General features: G+C 41.5%; 1 protein-coding gene across 2 annotated transcripts in view; it reads right to left on the bottom strand.

The window, feature by feature from the left end:
• The window catches only part of LOC106612494 (signal-induced proliferation-associated 1 like 3), a 105,957-nt gene extending 89,839 nt beyond the window's left edge, over nt 1-16,118 (bottom strand). For both annotated transcript variants that reach the window (XM_045724368.1, XM_045724369.1), the window contains exon 1: nt 15,898-16,118. The gene's annotated coding sequence lies outside the window, so the exon portion shown is untranslated. The remainder of the gene's footprint in view (nt 1-15,897) is intronic.
• Nucleotides 16,119-18,723: the final 2,605 nt, after the last annotated feature.

The raw sequence follows: 18,723 nt of genomic DNA, 5'->3' as shown, positions 1-18,723 counted from the left end.
TTGAGACTGAACGGAATCACTAGAACAAAAAAAAAAAGACACACTTTCCAAACGGAATCTAAAGCGAGATACGAAGATTGCAGCATGGGCATTAAACCAAGCAAACAGCGTTAAAAAGCACTCCCCGTGGCACAGCACAGCTTTAGCACAGTTACACAGATATACAAACTAGGCCTAGTGCACACACACAGACCACTCCCTTATCCTGGCCACGTGAACAGAGGCAGGTGGTGAGCTAAGGTCTATTCAGACAGTGTTATATAGGCAGTCTTTGGTAAAAAGATACGAGGAGCAAGGTGTGGCTTTTTCCAATGCAGAGCAGCATTGTGTGTGCGTGTACACTTCTAGCTTTGTATGCTCTTACAAAGCCCTTCTCTGGCAGGCTAATGTAGAGACAAAACTCCCACCCAGAGCTGTCAACACCTACCCTTCAGTATCCAAGGGTCGATGCCCCTTTAAAATGAAACGGTCCTCTCCGCAGCATGTGGTTCTAATACAGAGCAACCATCATTATTTATGGCTGCTTGTTGATTCTAAGCTAGCAGCATCAAAGGGAAGTTCCTTTCCTGCTAGAAACCCCCCCCGCAGAGCCATCTCAGAAATGGAATTCGGTCAGTAATAGCCCGGTAAAGGTGTGTCCCTCTGACGCAATAAACCCGTTTCTTTAACCAAGGGTTTTCCGGCAGGCAGAACACAGATGCAGTGGGGGGACCATACTACTTGTCAGAGTATGCTCCCACAATCACAAAGTTACCCAATACAAATACAGATACAGAACATGTTAAGTTTAAAATATGGTGTGAGCCTATGGCGTGGTGGTGCCACATTTATGAGCACACAACACACACTTCGTACACGTACACGTCCCACTGAACAGACAACAGCATGTAGCCTGACCTCAGTGAAACCATTTGTCTAATGACTGAGAAAAAGAGAATGAAGGGTGGGGGGGTCTAGAGAAAACAAGAGAAAGATACTGCCTAGAGGCTCCCCATGGGGATGCCAACATTCCAGTAAAATCCAGACATGGGAACCACTGGAAAAACACAGAGTGTGTGTGTATATAAATGTTAATGTGTCCAAGGGTTTGCAAAAGAGAGAACTGCATGAAAGTAAATGTGAATGCACGCAAGTGTGTGCGAGTTTTAAGTGTCTGTGTAGAGTGAATTCATGCAACTTTGAAAGGGCAAAGCTGAGAGGATCATGCCTGAGTGGCGAGGACGCTGGGTGTAGGGCTGTAGCGGTGAACGTGTTGAAGGTAGTCAAATTCCACGTGACCGTTTAGTCACGGTAATTAGGCTTCTCCGAGCTCTTGGTGCTGCAGCTGGTCATTAGTAGCCTACCAAACTTGCTAACTGCCTGGTACGCAGGGCTCCATTGTCCCGCTCATTTCTCTGACATCAATGCAAATGTAACTTATCTAACACTTCGTGAGAGCCCATGAGATCATGTTGCGCAACATTTCTATAGACTATGCGATTGCGCAAGAAAACAGAGTGATGGCCTCTACTAAAAAGAGGATCCCATCAGCTTTCTATAGGTTAGGCCTACTACATTTTTTTTTTTTTAGGGTGCATTATGGCCACACAAAGGGGATGCCGCTGTGAAATTCTACGCTCATCAAGTGCTTGTCAAATTGTGAATGAGAGACTGATGTAGTGTGTAGAACCTGCGCAAAAAACTAAGCAGAGCTCATGCCTTTCAAGCAACTGTTTTTAAATCATTAGAATCTCATCATGCAGCCTTACAATGTATTGAACATCTAAACATATAGCCCAATGTTTGTAGAACACCTAAAGTTACATTAACAACTCTAAATTAAGCATATAGGAGTACCTATTTCTTTGTTAACCGCTCAACACAGAATAGCCGCATCCCTCAAATCGTTTGGAGAAAATATCCTTTATATGTTTTTGGCCTTTCTAGGGAGTTTTTCCTAGGGAGTTTTTCCTAGCCACCGTGCTTCTTTCACATGCATTGCTTGCTGTTTGGGGTTTTAGGCTGGGTTTCTGTACAGCACTTTGAGATATCAGCTGATGTACGAAGGGCTATATAAATACATTTGATTTGAACTGCCCTGCTAAACCAAGCACACACCCTCTCCCTCTCAGGAGAAAAACGGGGAACGGACAACAGCACATTTCCTCTACTCACACACTCATTCAAGCCGCTCACTTTTTCCTCTAGGGGTTTATTCACACTCTCTCCTCCTCCTCTTCCAATATGTCTTTCATGTCAATAGTTACCATAGTTCATCTTTGTTTATTTGGCAAAAGAAGCTAAACTAAAAAGCACCCCATTTGTGGCCCAAGTCCAGCTTCTGTGACAGCATTCACAATGTTCCTTGCATTGTCTGCTGTGACAGGGATTGTTATGTTGGACCTCTCAAGTAGAGGTCTTCACAGGTCCAAAAAGTTGGACACAGTCCGAAATGGACCTGGGGCTTTCCCACCTGGATCCGATATGCATAAAATAGTTTTTCTTTACATAGAGACCCGTTCTGAACGTACCCGAGGATAACTAGACCAGTTCCGTATAGATCCGGTCAGATCCAGATCCGGTCAAGTCAGAGTGAGGGAAGCAGCAGAAGTCAATTTGTAAGCTTCTTTGTTAACCAGAGCTGATAAATCATGAGGGCGAGACACTAACAGGCAGAGGAGTGGCCTTGCGGTGTGTGTACTGTGAGTGAGTGACACGGGGTGCAAGGAGGAGGGAGGAGAGACAGAGACAGCAACCAACCATAGACAAATTACCTAGCGATAACAAGCTAGAAGTTAATCATCCAACATGATTACGTACACTACATGACCAGAAGTATGTGGACACCTGCTCGTCAAACATAACATCCCTTTTCTGCTATAACAGCCTCCACTCTTCTGGGAAGGCTTTCCACTTGATGTTGGAACTTGCTTCCATTCAGCCACGAGCATTAGTGAGGTCAAGCACTGATTTTGGGCGATTAGGCCAGGATCGCAGTCGGTGTTCCAACCCCAAAGGTGTTTGATGGGGTTGAGGCCAGGGCTCCGTCAAGTTCTTCCACACCAATCTCGACAAACCATTTCTGTATGGACCTCGCTTTGTGCATGGGGGCATGCTGAAACAGAAAATGACCTTCCCCAAACTGTTGCCATAAAGTTGGATGCACAAATTGTCTAGAATATCATCCACCAAAATTTACAGTTGGCACTACGCATTCGGGCAGGTAGCGTTCTCCTGGCATCCGCCAAACCCAGATTCGTCCATCGGACGGCCAGATGGTGAAGCGTGATTCATCACTCCAGAGAACGAGTTTCCACTGCTCCAGAGTCCAATGGCTGTGAGCTTTACACCACTCCAGCCGACGTTTGATATTGTGCATGGTGATCTTAGGCTTGTGGGCGGCTACTCGGCCACGGAAACCCATTTCATGAAATTCACGACGAACGTTGCTTCCAGAGGCAGTTTGGAACTCTGGAGTGAGTGTTGCAACCAAGGGCAGATTATTTTTACACACTACACGGTTCAGCACTCAGCGGCCCCGTTCTGTGAGCTCGTGTGGCCTACCACTTCACGGCTGGGCGTTGTTCCTAGATGTTTCCACTTCACAATAACAGCACTTACAGTTGACCGGGGGCAGCTCTACCAGGGCAGAAATTTGACGAACGGACCATCCTATGATAGTGCCACGTTGAAAGTCATTGGGCTCTTCAGTAAGGCCATTCTACTGCCAATGTTTATCTATGGAGATTGCATGGCTGTGTGCTATAATACATCTGTCAGCAACAGGTGTGGCTGAAATAACCGAATCCATCCATTTGAAGGGGTGTCCACATACTTTGTATATATAATGTAGTACCTGTCTTGACCACATCAAACAGAGAAATAGTGTAGTACCTGTCTTGACTGCATCAAAACCTGGGGCGGCAGGTAGCCTAGTGGTTAGAGCGTTGGATTTGTACCCGTTAAGGTTGCAAGATTGAATCCCTGAGCTGACAAGGTAAAAATCTGTCGTTCTGCCCCTGAACAAGGCAGTTAACCTACTGTTCCTAGACCGTCATTGTAAATAAGAATTTGTTCTTAACTGACTTGCCTAGTTAAATAAAGGAGAAGAAAAAAAAAGAAAAAAAACAGAGAAGCTAGTTAGCTAAACTATTTGAGGCTGCATGCGCTTTCTACCTGTCCTACAATTACCAATAACAACAACTCCATTCAGATTATTAAGTAGCAGCCTACCTGTTGCCTCTTGGTCGTTGTAGCATGTCCTTCTCATTTAACTTTGTAATTACATCTTCCATTGATTAGATGATCTCCTAACTTGCTTTGCCACACACGGAGGCACTATGACTGTAGTGCCGCTTTGATTGGCCAACAACAACAAGCTACACGCGCCACTCTGCATAGGCTATCCTCGTGGAGCAGCGGCGACATACTGCTCATGTTTTATCCACAACTCTGTCCATCGTTGTTGTAATCTACTACGAAGTCAAAATGTACCCCACTCGCCATCATACAAAACTAGTTCCCGGCTGCACTTCACGAAAGGATAGTTTGAAATGTGCCGGTTAAGATTAGAATTTTCATTACAACATGTGCATAGGCTGTAGTCGTTTTAACGGAATAACCTACAGTGTTTTTTTCAGATCAGATTTAATCAACAGGCAATGGCATAAAACGCAGCGTAGGTATAGCCTATAGGCCTAGTGTATCTGTTTACATTGGTGTATTCATTAAGGTTCACAGTGTGGACCCGAACCGAGGTCCCCGTTCGGTACGAATACGTGTACCGTTACACCCTTATTGTAGGGGCCGCTTTAGCCTCTGGGCTGGCTACAGACATCCTTTACACATCCTTTCCTCCGCCCTCCTCTCCGTCCCGCCACCTCGCCGTCTGGGTTTATTAGCCAATCCATCTCTCCCTCTCCCACGATGATAACAGGGTCTACTGTTCTAGAGAGAAAACACAACTTCCCTCACTCCATCACTCTCAGGCCCACTCCTAGGGGACAGGAACAAAAGGTGTCAACGGCGCACAATTATTTCTCTCCTTCTCTCATACACATATTCACAGACATTTGTCATCATTAGAGTAGCGCCACTGGCCCAGAGAGACACGCACATCATTAGGAGAGACAACAGCCCCACCCGCCGAAACAACAAACAGCCTGCGTCTCGCTCAGAAACCCCCTTCTCTCTCCTGAACATACTATAGTATAACCACATAGCTATAGCAGCAGCTCCATCCCACCAAATCGGATTTCGAAAATGGGGAGGAAAAATGCACACACTGGTACAGTACCATAAAATCTGGCCAAATGGCATTCATGGAATGACCACATGCTACACCCACTTCACATTAAAACAATGACTCTACAGTTGAGACCGAATCTGAGCTGTGGGGAGGTGGACTGGACAAATGCATACAGGGTGGGAGGGACTTTCACATGCCTCTAGACACATTCCAGAGCAAAAGAGAGATGGAGAGTGAAAATGAAGAATGAAAGCGGGGGAAAAAATAAAGATGAGCAGATAGACACACAGACATGGGTGTGACTGGCCAGCTCCCAAAGGGAAACATCCTCAGAGACGGGGGAAGTGGAATTAAGCAAATGACCACAGCTTTCCTGGTGCTGTTGGGTTGTACCCATTCATCCATTCCAAAATGTTATCAATGCATACTTAAAAACATATCCTCAACTTTTCCAGTTATGGTTTAAGCTGTCTTTTATTATATCCTGACCAGGTGGATTCTAGTCATGCCTACTGTCTGATTCATAGCGACAGTCATCTCCCTGACCACACAGACCAGTACACACTCACTCACTTCCTGCTGAGCACACTCACTTCCTGTCCTAAAGCCGGACCTCCACTCACGCAATGGGAAGGGCCAGGGCAAGCAAGAGCCAAACAATTCTTCTCCCAATGAAAAACAGATGGAACCAAGCAAAGATCAGAGGTCCTGTTGCCCTCTCTTCATCAAGTGAGCAAACCCGCATGCAAACACACACGCACACACGTCACTTCAACTCTCCTGAACACAATCCTGGGCAGCTCCATCATACGCTGTCAGTCATTCACTCAAGTAACCCGGTTGAAGCAGCTTTGCACTTCTCGAAGCTCTACCAATGAGTGACAGCATGATGATCCCGACCATGTGTGGGGTGTACAAGTCTAATTTTGACCCCTCCTCAACACATAAAAGAGAGAGAGAATCTGCCGTTTCCTTTTCCCTTTATCCAGGAATTCCTCCTGTACTGAACATTTCACTCTCTGCGTGACAGGGCTCTTTGTGGAAGTCCCCTCACATCTTAACTCTCACACTGCCTGTCCATTATGGCTCCATGTGCAAGAACACGGTTTGAGAGAACTAGAAACGGGTGAAATAAAGACAGCGAGGCTTGCTAGCGCTTCTCAGTGGAAACAGCAGAGGCAAATACAGAAGAAAATAAGAAAGTGAAGAACAACAAAGCAAGGGGCCTCAGTTGCACAACATATCCTAAGGGATTGGGGAAATGCGTTGCCTGGAGATCTGCATGCATGATTTGTTCATCTACCTGTTCTATTGATTCGGCACAGCATCGGTTTCGGTTAATGCAGAATTCAGTTTTTCCCCGCGCAGAAATATCTTGCTGTGTTTTATAAAACGCTTCTTATTACAATATCTGCTCAGATTCATTTTGTGCTTCAGTTGCCCTTTCTGCACTCTGAGATTTCACGAAGGGGAATTCGATCAGAAGGCAGCGCTCTGACTAATGTGTAGTTATTTTAGTTCGGTACTTTTCTCTGCGTCGCCTATTTTTCCTCGGGAAAATGAAAGATTGAAGGGAAATGTCATATCATTTCCAGCACCACCCCAACATCAACATATGTGGAAATGGCACGATTCTATGTTTTGTAGAGAAAGATAAATCTTTTCAATGACATCAACCAATTAGTAGGCAATGCCTACTCACAATTGGTCAAAATCACAACAATCGCATGATGTCATTGGAAACCCTTCTCTATCTTTTTTTACTACAAAAACAGAAATGTACCATTTTCACATATGTTGATGTTGGAATGGTGCTAGCGATGATGAATATGAAGTAGAACAATTCTGAAGCAAAACATTAGGAAATGTATCTGACTTCATTCTTTCTATGATAAACATTCATTAGAAATATGATGTTCATGCATCGTTCTTGCAAAAACATTACTTGCTTTTTCATAAGTTAATTTACTGGTGTGGCTGCTAGCCAAATAGTGCTGCACTTCTGTTGTCATCTGATGAACAAAGCTATTTTCTGCCAAATGTGTTGCACTAATATACACTACATGACCAAGAGTATGTGGACATCTGCTCGTCGAACATCTCATTCCAAAATCATGGGGATTAATATACAGTTTGCCCTCCCTTTGCTGCTATAACAGCCTCCACTCTTCTGGTAAGATTTTCCACTAGATGTTGGAATATTGCCGCGGAGACTTGCTTCCATTCAGCCACAAGAGCATTAGTGAGGTCGGGCACTGATGTTAGAAGATTAGACCTGGCTCGCAGTCTGCGTTCATCCCAAAGGTGTTCTATGGGCATGATGTCAGGGCTCTGTGCAGGCCAGTCAATTTCTTCCACACCAATCTCAACAAACCATTTCTGTATGGGCCTCGCTTTTTTCACAGGGGCATTGCCATGCTGAAACAGGAAAAGGCCTTTCCCAAACTGTTGCCACAAAATTGGAAGCACAGAATCATCTCTAGAATGTCATTGTATGCTGTAGCATTAACATTTCCCACTGGAACCAAGGGGCCTAGCCCAAACCATGAAAAACAGCTCCAGAGCATTACTCCTCCTCCAAACTTTACAGTTGGCAGTAAGTATTCTGGCAGATAGCATACTCCTGGCATCCGCCAAACCCAGATTTGTCCGTCGGACTGCCAGATGATGAAGCATGATTTCATCGCCCCCAGAGAATGTGTTTCCACTGCTCCAGAGTCCAATGGCGGCGAGCTTTACACCCCTCTAGCCAACGCTTGGCATTGTGCATGGTGATCTTAGGCTTGTGTGCTCCAGACAAACAGTTATTGTGCTGACGTTGCTTCCAGAGGCAGTTTGGAACTCGGTAGTGAGTGTGCAACCGAGGACAGGCGATTTGTACACGCTACGTGCTTCAGCACCCGGCGGTCCTGTTCTGTGAGCTTGTCTGGACTACCAATTTGCGGCTGAGCCATTGTTGCTCCTAGATGTTTCCACTTCACAATAACAGCACTTACAGTTGACCGGGGCAGCACTATCAGGGCAGAAATTATACAAAACGGACTTGTTGGAAAGGTGGCATCCTATGACGGTGCCACATTGAAAGTCACTGAGCTCTTCAGTAGGGCTATTCTACTGCCAATGTTTGTCTATGGAGATTGCATGGCTGTGTGCCCAATTTTATACATCTGTCAGCAACAGGTGTGGCTGAAATAGCCAAAGCCACTCATTTGAAGGGGTGTCCACATACTTATGTATATATAGTGTATTTTCTGTGAAAAACTATAGCTGCATGCCCCTGATCACTCTATTGAAGCAAAATAATATAAAATATAACACATTAGTCATTATAACTTGTTTTTCAACCACTCCACAAATTTCTTGTTATACTATAGTTTTGGTAAGTCAGTTAGAACATCTACTTTATTCATGACAAGTAATTTTTCCAACAATTGTTTACAGACAGATTATTTCACTTATAATTCACTGTATCACAATTCAGTCAGAAGTTTACATGCACTAAGTTGACTGTGCCTTTAAACAGCTTGGAAAATTCCAGAAAATTATGTCATGGCTTTGAGAAGCTTCTGATATGCTAATAGACATAATTTGAGTCAATTGGAGGTGTACCTGTGGATGTATTTCAAGGCCTACCTTCAAACTCAGTGCCTCTTTGCTTGACATCATGGGAAAATCAAAAGAAATCAGCCAAGACCTCAGAAAAAAAATTGTAGACCTCCACAAGTCTGGTTCATCCTTGGGAGCAATTTCCAAACGCCTGAAGGTACCACGTTCATCTGTACAAACAATAGTACGCAAGTATAAACACCATTGGACCACGCAGCTGTCATACCGCTCAGGAAGGAGACGCGTTCTGTCTCCTAGAGATGAACGTATTTTGGTGCGAAAAGTGCAAATCAATCCCAGAACTACAGCAAAGGACCTTGTGAAGATGCTGGAGGAAACAGGTACAAAAGTATCTATATCCATAGTAAAGTGGATATAGATAGTATATCACAGTATATTTCACATTCTTAAAATAAAGTGGTCATCCTAACTGACCTAAGACAGGGAATTTTTACTAGGATTAAATGTCAGGAATTGTGAAAACCTGAGTTTAAATGTGGCTAAGGTGTATGTAAACTTCCGACTTCAACTGTTGTACAAGCCTATGGGAAAGAGTAGTTCTGGCCACGACGAAGGTTATATACCGCAATATACAATATACCGCAGCTAAGGGCTATGTCCAGGCACTCTGCGTTGCGCATAAGAACAGCCCTTAGCCGTGGTATATTGGCCATATACCACACTCCCTCGGGCCTTATTGCTTAATTATTTGAATGCACAGAGATACCGTGACGAGATCCTGAGGCCCATTGTCGTGCCATTCATCCACCGCCATCACCTCATGTTTCAGCATGATAATACATGGCCCAATGTTGCAAGGATCTGTACACAATTCCTGGATGCTGAAAATGTCCCAGTTCTTCCATAGCCTGCATACTCACCAGACATGTCACCCATTGAGAATGTTTGGGATGCTCTGGATCGACGTCTACGACAGCGTGTCCCAGTTCCCGCCAAAATCCAGCAACGTCATTGAAAAGGAGTGGGACAACATTCCACACTGCATGTCACACTGCATGAGGCAAAGGTGGTTACACCAGATACTGACTGGTTTTCTGATCCACGCCCCTACCTTTTTTGAAGGTATCTGTGACCAACAGATGCATATCTGCAATTCCAGTCATGTGAAATCCATAGATTAGGGCATAATGAACTTATTTAAATGGACTGATTTCCTTATATAAACTGTAATTCAGTAAAATCTTTAAAATGATTACATGGTGCATTTATATTTTGGTTCAGTATACATAAATATCTGTTAGGGTCCATTATCTGCTACATGGACTTGTAGAATTGCAGGAAATCAGTCTCGCCGCCCACCCATTGCCAAACACCCTACCACACCCCTTTTCATGCAGAAAACCCCCTGTTGTAGAGACTTATAGCCTAACAGCAACTTAATAAGTCCTATAACTCTGTTTAAAAGCTTTGTGGACAGTGGGCCATTTCTCCCTCTCTCAGTGCAGGGAGGACACTGTTCTGTGGCGAGGAAGGTCTACTCAACATCTGTGTTTATCCTCCAGCTAAAACCAACAGGCTATATTTACCCCAGTCAAACAGGCCTGGGGAAGCCTGCAGGGGAATAAACACTGGGTCTGGGAGAAGTGCTCGCTCTCCCTCCCTATCGAAAAGTGAATCTATAAACACCTCGGGGGTTCGTGCCTGAGGGAGTGAGGTTAGGGGATGATGTTTTATGACAGTAAAGGAGCCATAAAGTAGATCCTAATTTTAACGAACATCCTGCTCCTTTTTATATAACTCAAACTGTCATACATGCTGAGTCACAGACAGGCTTCAAGGGAGGCCGATACTTCAAAGAGATTCTGTGAGCAACACTGGTGCAGGTGGGTTAATGCCGATTGCATGCCATGTACTTAGATTGTAAGATTACAACATCAATAGCAGATAAACACTATTTATTTACTCAGGATGTGAGCGATATGTGCTCAAATCAAAAACAATGCACAAACGTATGATGCTCTCTCCAGCATGATGTGGGCCAGATGGTATCCCTAGCCTGAGGCTGCTTCCTCCTCTCGGAGCTGTGATGCTACACTAATGAGCATGATGGATCAGTCTGTCTGCCGCATCCTATGTGAAGCTGTGCAGTACATTGTTTATTTCTATTAACCTTTATTTAACCAGGAAGTCCCCAGGGGTTAGGGAGAAACCTGGCAAGAAACAGTATAGATCTAAAATTACAAAACAGAGGGAGGACTACCCGTGTGGTGGTTAAGACTCAAACTGTGCTGTTGGAATAGCTGAAACTGAAAAATACTAAGTGGAAGACAAAGAAATAAATCTATAGGGCTTGTATAGTCTACTTTTAGAGAAGACACCTGACACACAACCCATGTTCGATTCATTTTATGAGAATTGTTTTAACTCAATAGCTGAGTAACATGCTGACCACACCGCTCGCGTCGGGTGCGCGAGTGTTGCAAAAATAAATGTACACATACATGTTATTCAATCATTGCAGCGACTGCGAGCGTCTGCATGGCTAGGCGCTAAAATAGAAGTTGGTTCTATTTGACGCTCAAGTCCTGCCTCTCAAATCTCCTCATTGGTTTTTCAAAGCATATACCCACGTGCCACCTCCTCATTGGTTTTTAGGAGCATATACCCACATGGGTAATTTAAAAGATGAACTGACATCCACACTCCAGTCGGTTGTAGTAATGCACCATAAAGTTGGTTGCCAACCAACCATATAAAAGTCCAAAAAAGAAAAAGAAGCCTGTAGGAAGGAGGAGAGATGACGAGAAACAAATTCGGTTTCCAGTTTTATCTGTGGATGAATTGTCGGAGTAGAGGACCTTGTGCATTTCAGGCAAAGTAACAACCCAATGTTTATATCCCAGGACAAATTAGCTAGCAACAACAAGCTAGCTAAATTGCCTTAAACCTGTCCTCAAATGAATATAATTGGTTCAGAGTTTGTTTTGATATTTCAACCTGCGTGTCCTAACCGCTTCTGGTGTGGGTGAACAAAAATCAACGTGTGAGCGATGCCGGCTTGGTCAACATGTAAGAGTGTACCCTTGAGAACCAGTTGAATCAGTGGTCTTTATCTTTAAAAACAAACAGAGTTCGATGAGTCATCAATGAGAGGGGCGTGAATCATTACGTTTACAGGTTAGAATGCAACTGGGGTCACCCAGATACAATTCCCTTTGTATTTCAAAGTCTTTGTGCTAGAGGTCGACCGATTAATCGGAATGGCCGATTAATTAGGGTCGATTTCAAGTTTTCATAACAATCGGTATTTTTGGACACCGATTAGCTGATTTTTTTTAATGTAATTTTTTTATATATATTTAAAAAAGACATGTACACCTTTATTTAACTAGGCAAGTCGGTTAAGAACACATTCTTATTTTCAATGACGGCCTAGGAGCGGTGGGTTAACTGCCTTGTTCAGGGGCAGAACCGGGGATTCGTTTTTGCAACCTTCCAGTTACTAGTCCAACGCTCTAACCACCTGCCTCACATTGCACTCCACGAGGAGCCTGCATGGCAGGCTGACTACCTGTTACGCAAGGGCAGCAAAAAGCCAAGGTAAGTTGCTAGCATTAAACTTATCTTCTAAAAAAACAAACAATCAATCTTAACATAATCACTAGTTAAACTAGTAATATCATCAACCATGTGTAGTTATCTACCGTGTCATGCGTTGCATATAATCGATGCGGTGCCTGTTAATTTCTCATTGAATCACAGCCTACTTCAACAAACGGGTGATGATTTAATGATTTAACAAACCTTTTGTTTTCGAAATTATAGTTTCCGGATTCGACCATTTTAATGACCAAAGGCTCGTATTTCTGTGTGTTATTAAGTTATAATTAAGTCTATGATTTGATAGAGCAGTCTGACTGAGCGATGGTAGGCACCAGCAGGCTTGTAAGCATTCATTCAAACAGCACTTTCGTGCGTTTGCCAGCAGCTCTTCGCAATGCTTCAAGCATTGCGCTGTTTATGACTTCAAGCCCATCAACTCCCGAGATTAGGCTGGTGTAACCGATGTGAAATGGCTAGCTAGTTAGCGGGGTGCGCACTAATAGCGTTTCAAACGTCACTCACTCTGATACTTGGAGTAGTTGTTCCCCATGCTCTGCATGGGTAACGCTGCTTCGAGGGTGGCTGTTGTCGATGTGTTCCTGGTTCGAGCCCAGGTAGGAGCGAGGAGAGGGACGGAAGCTATACTGTTACACTGACAATACTAAAGTGCCTATAAGAACATCCAATAGTCAAAGGTATATGAAATACAAATCGTAGAGACAGAAATAGTCTTATAATTCCTATAATAACTACAACCTAAAACGTCTTACCTGGGAATATTGAAGACTCATGTTAAAAGGAACCACCAACTATCATATGTTCTCATGTTCTGAGCAAGGAACTTAAACGTTAGCTTTCTTACACGGCACATATTGCACTTTTACTTCTCCAACACTTTTTTTGCTGCATTATTTAAACCAAATTGAACATGTTTCATTATTTATTTGAGGCTAAATTGATTTTATTGATGTATTATATTAAGTTAAAATAAGTGGTCATTCAGTTTTGTTGTAACTGTCATTATTACAAATAAAAAATTTAAAAAATCGTCAGATTAATCGGTACAGACGTTTTTGGTCCTCCAATAATCGGTATTGGTGTTGAAAAATCATAATTGGTCGACCTCTACTTTGTACTTTATTTATAATGTAAGCCTAATCATAGAGACAGCAAGAAACTACGGCATATTCATCGAGATCATTTTGAACTTTTCCTTATGGAATTACATTGGGAAGCACTACTACGGGATCCCAAGTCACCACAGAGGATTAAAACATGCTGAGGATTTAAAAACATGCTGCTTTTACATTATTTTTAAAAAGGCAAGCTTTTCTCCCCAGAGGTGATTTAAGTCACTAATTATTTTAAAGCCGTACAGAAATGATAACTTTGAAAGGCAATAAAGGCTAAATAAACCAAAATAAAACGATCAAATTTAGCAATTCAGCAACTGGCAACAATAACTAGTCATCTAAATAAATATCCCAAAACATGTAAATGGCATAATATTACATTTTTGGGAGTAAAACCCTCAGTGCATTTGACTGCAATGCATAACTTCACTTGTTGGACCCAAACAGTAGCCAAGGCTATGACCTAAGCATGATCAACCCTCCAGCAGGTCACCAACCACATGAGAATTCCATGAAGCAGTATCAACCAGGTCATAGCCTGCCCAACTGTTTCAAGACTTTGATTCTCTGTTAACCAAACATAACTCCTCTTAGTTTAGGTTTTGATTCAAGAACTTTTGTCAAATATTTTGATCAAACATGAGACATTGATAGAAATTCCCTGATGGAAATTATCCACACCTAAGTGTTTGAATTAAACACTTCTATCTTTCAGTGATAGGCACCTGTAAAGTTGAAAGCAGCAGGGATGAATGAGGGGATCTGAAGTTGGAATTAGAGGCACCTGGTCGTGGTTATTCAACATTAACTGTGGTATTCAGAACTTCACAAGCACGCATTGCCTTTCTAATGTAATTTCCTTCAAATTAAGTGAATAGGCCCCTGAGGAAAATGCAGACGTGATTAGTGTAACATTAATGAGCTGATCTGAAACACTCTGTTCTCAGAAGCAGGGAAGTTAGTGGACTTGACCTTTTGTCGCCAGTACTGGCATTATCGTCATTATATTAGTCACGGAGAGAAAGCAACCAAAATAAATTGTTAAGCGCCGTCATATCTATGCTGCCCCCTGCATGAAAGGTCTATCCTGATATTTGATGTGTTATTTCCTGCGGCATTCAGTGCACAGGCATTTGGACTAATATACGACATGTAGACGCTTCACCCCCCTTTCCCACTGCACTGCACGCACACCCACCAGATGACTTTGAACAAAGTAGATAACTTTGAATCAAGAGGATATTTTAACATCACACAAACTCCATTCCAGAGTTATGGGTAAACTACAACTGCCTAACAGATACGATTGGTCAGGTGGCAGAAACAACTGACCTTAACATGTCACAATGACAGCTTATCAGCGTTGACACTAATGTGTACAAACAGGTCAGCATGGCTTGCTTAACTAGCATTCTGTTCAATGACAAACAAATATTGGAGAACTTTTGAGGTTTAAGTTTCTATGATTGAATGAAAGATGATTGATTGAATTAAAATCAGCAAGACCACTTATGAGGGCTTTAGTTAATAAAATGATCTAGCTAACTAGCTAGTTAGCATGCTAGCCAGAGTCACCCATACTAGGAACAACCATTTTCAGTGACCTAGTTAGTTAACTAGCTAGTTCGTAAGATTTTACCCATGAATCACACAACACCAAAACATTGTCGTAGGCTGCCAAACACGAAACGTATCCCCTAAACACGTATCCCCCAACACAAATCCCCTACAGAAAACAGTGTGTTTACATGGAAACCTTTTTATGGGCAATTCAGTCAAAACTAAATAAACCCACATTAGCAACTTCCTACTGCAGCACTTTTCAAAATTCTAAACTCGTTCAAGCTAGCTGACTTAGTAACATTGCCAAATGTTGTTGCGTTTCACTTAACGAGACAATTGTTCCATTGTCTGGAACTTGTCATTTTACCACTGCAGCTTGGCCTTTACAAGTATGATTAAATCAAGTAGAAAGTACAAACCCGGAGTATGCTAAATACTATGCGCATGCGTATGTATAGACGGCGGACCAGGAAGGATCGGGCATTTTTTAGTTAACAAAACATTATTTCTGAGACCGATATACTATGTTTTTAACTAGTTAACGGAATAATATGGGTCTAGGTGAGACGTATATTCACTGCGTGTTTAGATAGGTGCAACAACGATTGAAAAAGAACCCGTAGTATGCAAGTTGTTGGCTGCATAGCAGGAATGAAGTTATAGCTCTCGCTGGCCAGTTGCAAGTAGTGAGTAATGGTAGCGAACGTTACCTCGCTAGCTGACTCGCCACTTTTCAATGTTGTTGAGGAGCCCTAACTAATTACACAAACTACTTTTGAAATACGACTTGGGAGTGTTTCTTACCTATCGACGTTCTCGCACTTTCGACGAACTTATATCCCTTTAGAAATCCCCAATCCTAGGAGAAACATTGATAGAAACAAGCAGTCCGCTATATTGTTCAATCTCGCTCGCAAACGTTGCCAGGAATGCTCACTCGGAGTCGGATCACAGAAGCCAGGCGAAACCACCGCGCTGCGCTAGCAAACGATCTCACGCCGCAATGCGCCTGTGCGAGCATGGTTGTTGTAGTACCGATAGTAACATATGAAGGGCGGTATTCTACAACCATACATAGACGTGTTAGTATGTTCATTGCAAAAATGCAGTGAGTGCTGTTGCAATAATGTTTCGAGAAAAAACAACAACAGCGCTATTCAGAAATACGCAGTTATATTTTTCTGGTATAAGAGTTCCTAGCTATATTTGCCTGTAAATCATTTTTGCATCACGTTAATTGTCTATTTGGGGTTGTTGTTATAGAGTTGGAGCCTACTTATTAGTAAATAGCACAACCTTGTGGCAGTCAGTTATAATCAAAGCATTTTTACACGTAAACACAAATAGTGGCATACAGCGAGCGTTTGACTATTTTATTTTGGACATGACCTGAAAACATAAATCCCATCATCTCCACTTTATATGCTTGCCAACCACTATGGCGCAAAGGTGTCGTTTTACTATTAAGCTGCATTACATTATTTCTACGTCATAATACGCCAATTTTTCAAGGAAATATAATAATGTAGTCTGTTTTTATATATTTTTTTATTTATATACTTTTTCTTATATTTATATACTTTATCGCCATATTTTTTTTAAATTCATAATACAAAATTATCAACAACTTACATCGCTACATCAAACATGTCTAACAAAACAAAACACAGGTATAAACAAGAAAATACTAAATACGTACAAAAATACATACAAAAAAATAGTAAATACATACAAAAATACTAAATACATACAAAAAATAAAATACATACAAAAAATAAAACAATTATAGTGCAATTGTATTCACTCAGAATCTCATAATGATTCAGGAAGATGTTATTGGTTTTGTTATTCACTAGGAATAATGTCTTAACAAGATGATTCAATTCAATCCAAAATATTAGTAATTTTGGTATAGAATTCTGGAATTTTTGTTTGTGTATAATGTATTTAGTATGAAGTATAAAAAATTTAAATAAATCATTTCAATGGTCTTGTTATTGCAATATTATATCCTTCATGTCAAAAACATGGGTAGTGTTCAAAATGGTAAATAATATTCTGCGAGGTTTTCCCAAAATTCTATCACAGATTTACATTCATAGAACAAGTGAGTCAGATTTTTCCCGTCTTTTTCACAGAAAACGCAGATATCATCAATAGCCACAAATTTGGACAACATAGATTTACATGGATATGGATATCTTATGTAAAGTGCACTTCCTTAAATTTGTTTGGTATACAATATTTGTAAGGCATCAACCAAGACAATGTCAGGAATAAGCATGTTCCATAATTTTTTTCCTCTAGGCGTAAGTTGCTTCCGTGAATGGAAAATGTGTCTTATGTATTTATTACAAAAAGATTTCTCAAGTAAGCCCACACCTTCCAAACTGAGTTCTGGATAGGCTCTGTGATCATCACCAAGCTAAGATGAGTTTTCATTAGTGTAGTTAGACCACTGGGAATGGCTTTGATCACAGAAATAAACTCTCTGAAAGGTATTGGAAACTCATCCAATGTTATAAATTGTTCATATGCAAGAATATTACCCCTGTTCTCAAAAACATCTACAACAAAGTCAATATTCCTCTCATGCCAGCTAGGGTAGAACAATGATTTATTCCTTACAGTTATGTCTGAATTATTTCACAAAAGAGCTTTATGTGGGGAGAAATTGTGCAGGAAACATATTTTCCAGGCCATTAAAGCTTGTCGGTGAAACCTAGCCAATTTAGTGGGTTTATCTTTCAGGAATATAATTACATTTCAGTAAAAATGGAAGACATCTCAACTTATTAAACACATTGTTTGGAATGAAATACCAAATTGATTCAGTACTGACCAAATGTCTTTTCGACCAATTGATCTTGAAAGTGTTATTTATGTCAACAAAATCCAACACTTCCAGACCGCCTTCACCTCTTTTATTAGAGAGGACTGACTTGTTTTTGAAGTCAAGAAAGGTCTTGTTGATCTCTTTACAGGTTGAGGGATTTACAAACAAAGATAATGAGGGGTACACAAAGCGACACAGTCCCTCTGCCTTGGACAGAATCACTCTCCCAAGTATGGTTTTCTTTATGTTTGGAGAGAAATTCATATGTTGTCTGACTTAAGTGGGGGTTTTTGACAGATGTATTCCTAAATATTTAACACAGTCCTTTACAGGAATATTTTATATTTCTTTATCATCAGAGTCATATAAACATAAGATTTCACATTTCACATCAGTTTTAATAGAGAGTGCAGTGATAGCATTAAGGCCATGGGCGACTTGGTCTTTGTCTTTAAAAAAAAAAAGTAGTATCATCAGCCAGTTGGGAAACTATGATTTCTTTGTTTTAAATGATTTAAGCCATTGATTTGCATTATTCAGAATATCTATAGATAGAAGTTCCACAACCAAAATGAATAAAAAGGGTGAAATTGGGCATCCCTGTCATACACTTCTGTTGATACAGAATATTTTGGCTGTATTAAGGTTTAGTAACACAAAACTACATCTTTGTAAAACATGCGAATTACTTTGATAAAATGTTCACCAAAACCAAAAAGTTTAGAGACCGAAAGAGAAATTAATGTTCAATTGTGTCAAAGGCTTTACAGAAGTCCAAAAATAAGACAACAGCA

This window comes from Salmo salar, chromosome ssa09, assembly GCF_905237065.1.
Source record: "Salmo salar chromosome ssa09, Ssal_v3.1, whole genome shotgun sequence".
Taxonomy (NCBI): domain Eukaryota; kingdom Metazoa; phylum Chordata; class Actinopteri; order Salmoniformes; family Salmonidae; genus Salmo; species Salmo salar.
This window is presented reverse-complemented; position numbering and strand designations above follow the sequence as displayed.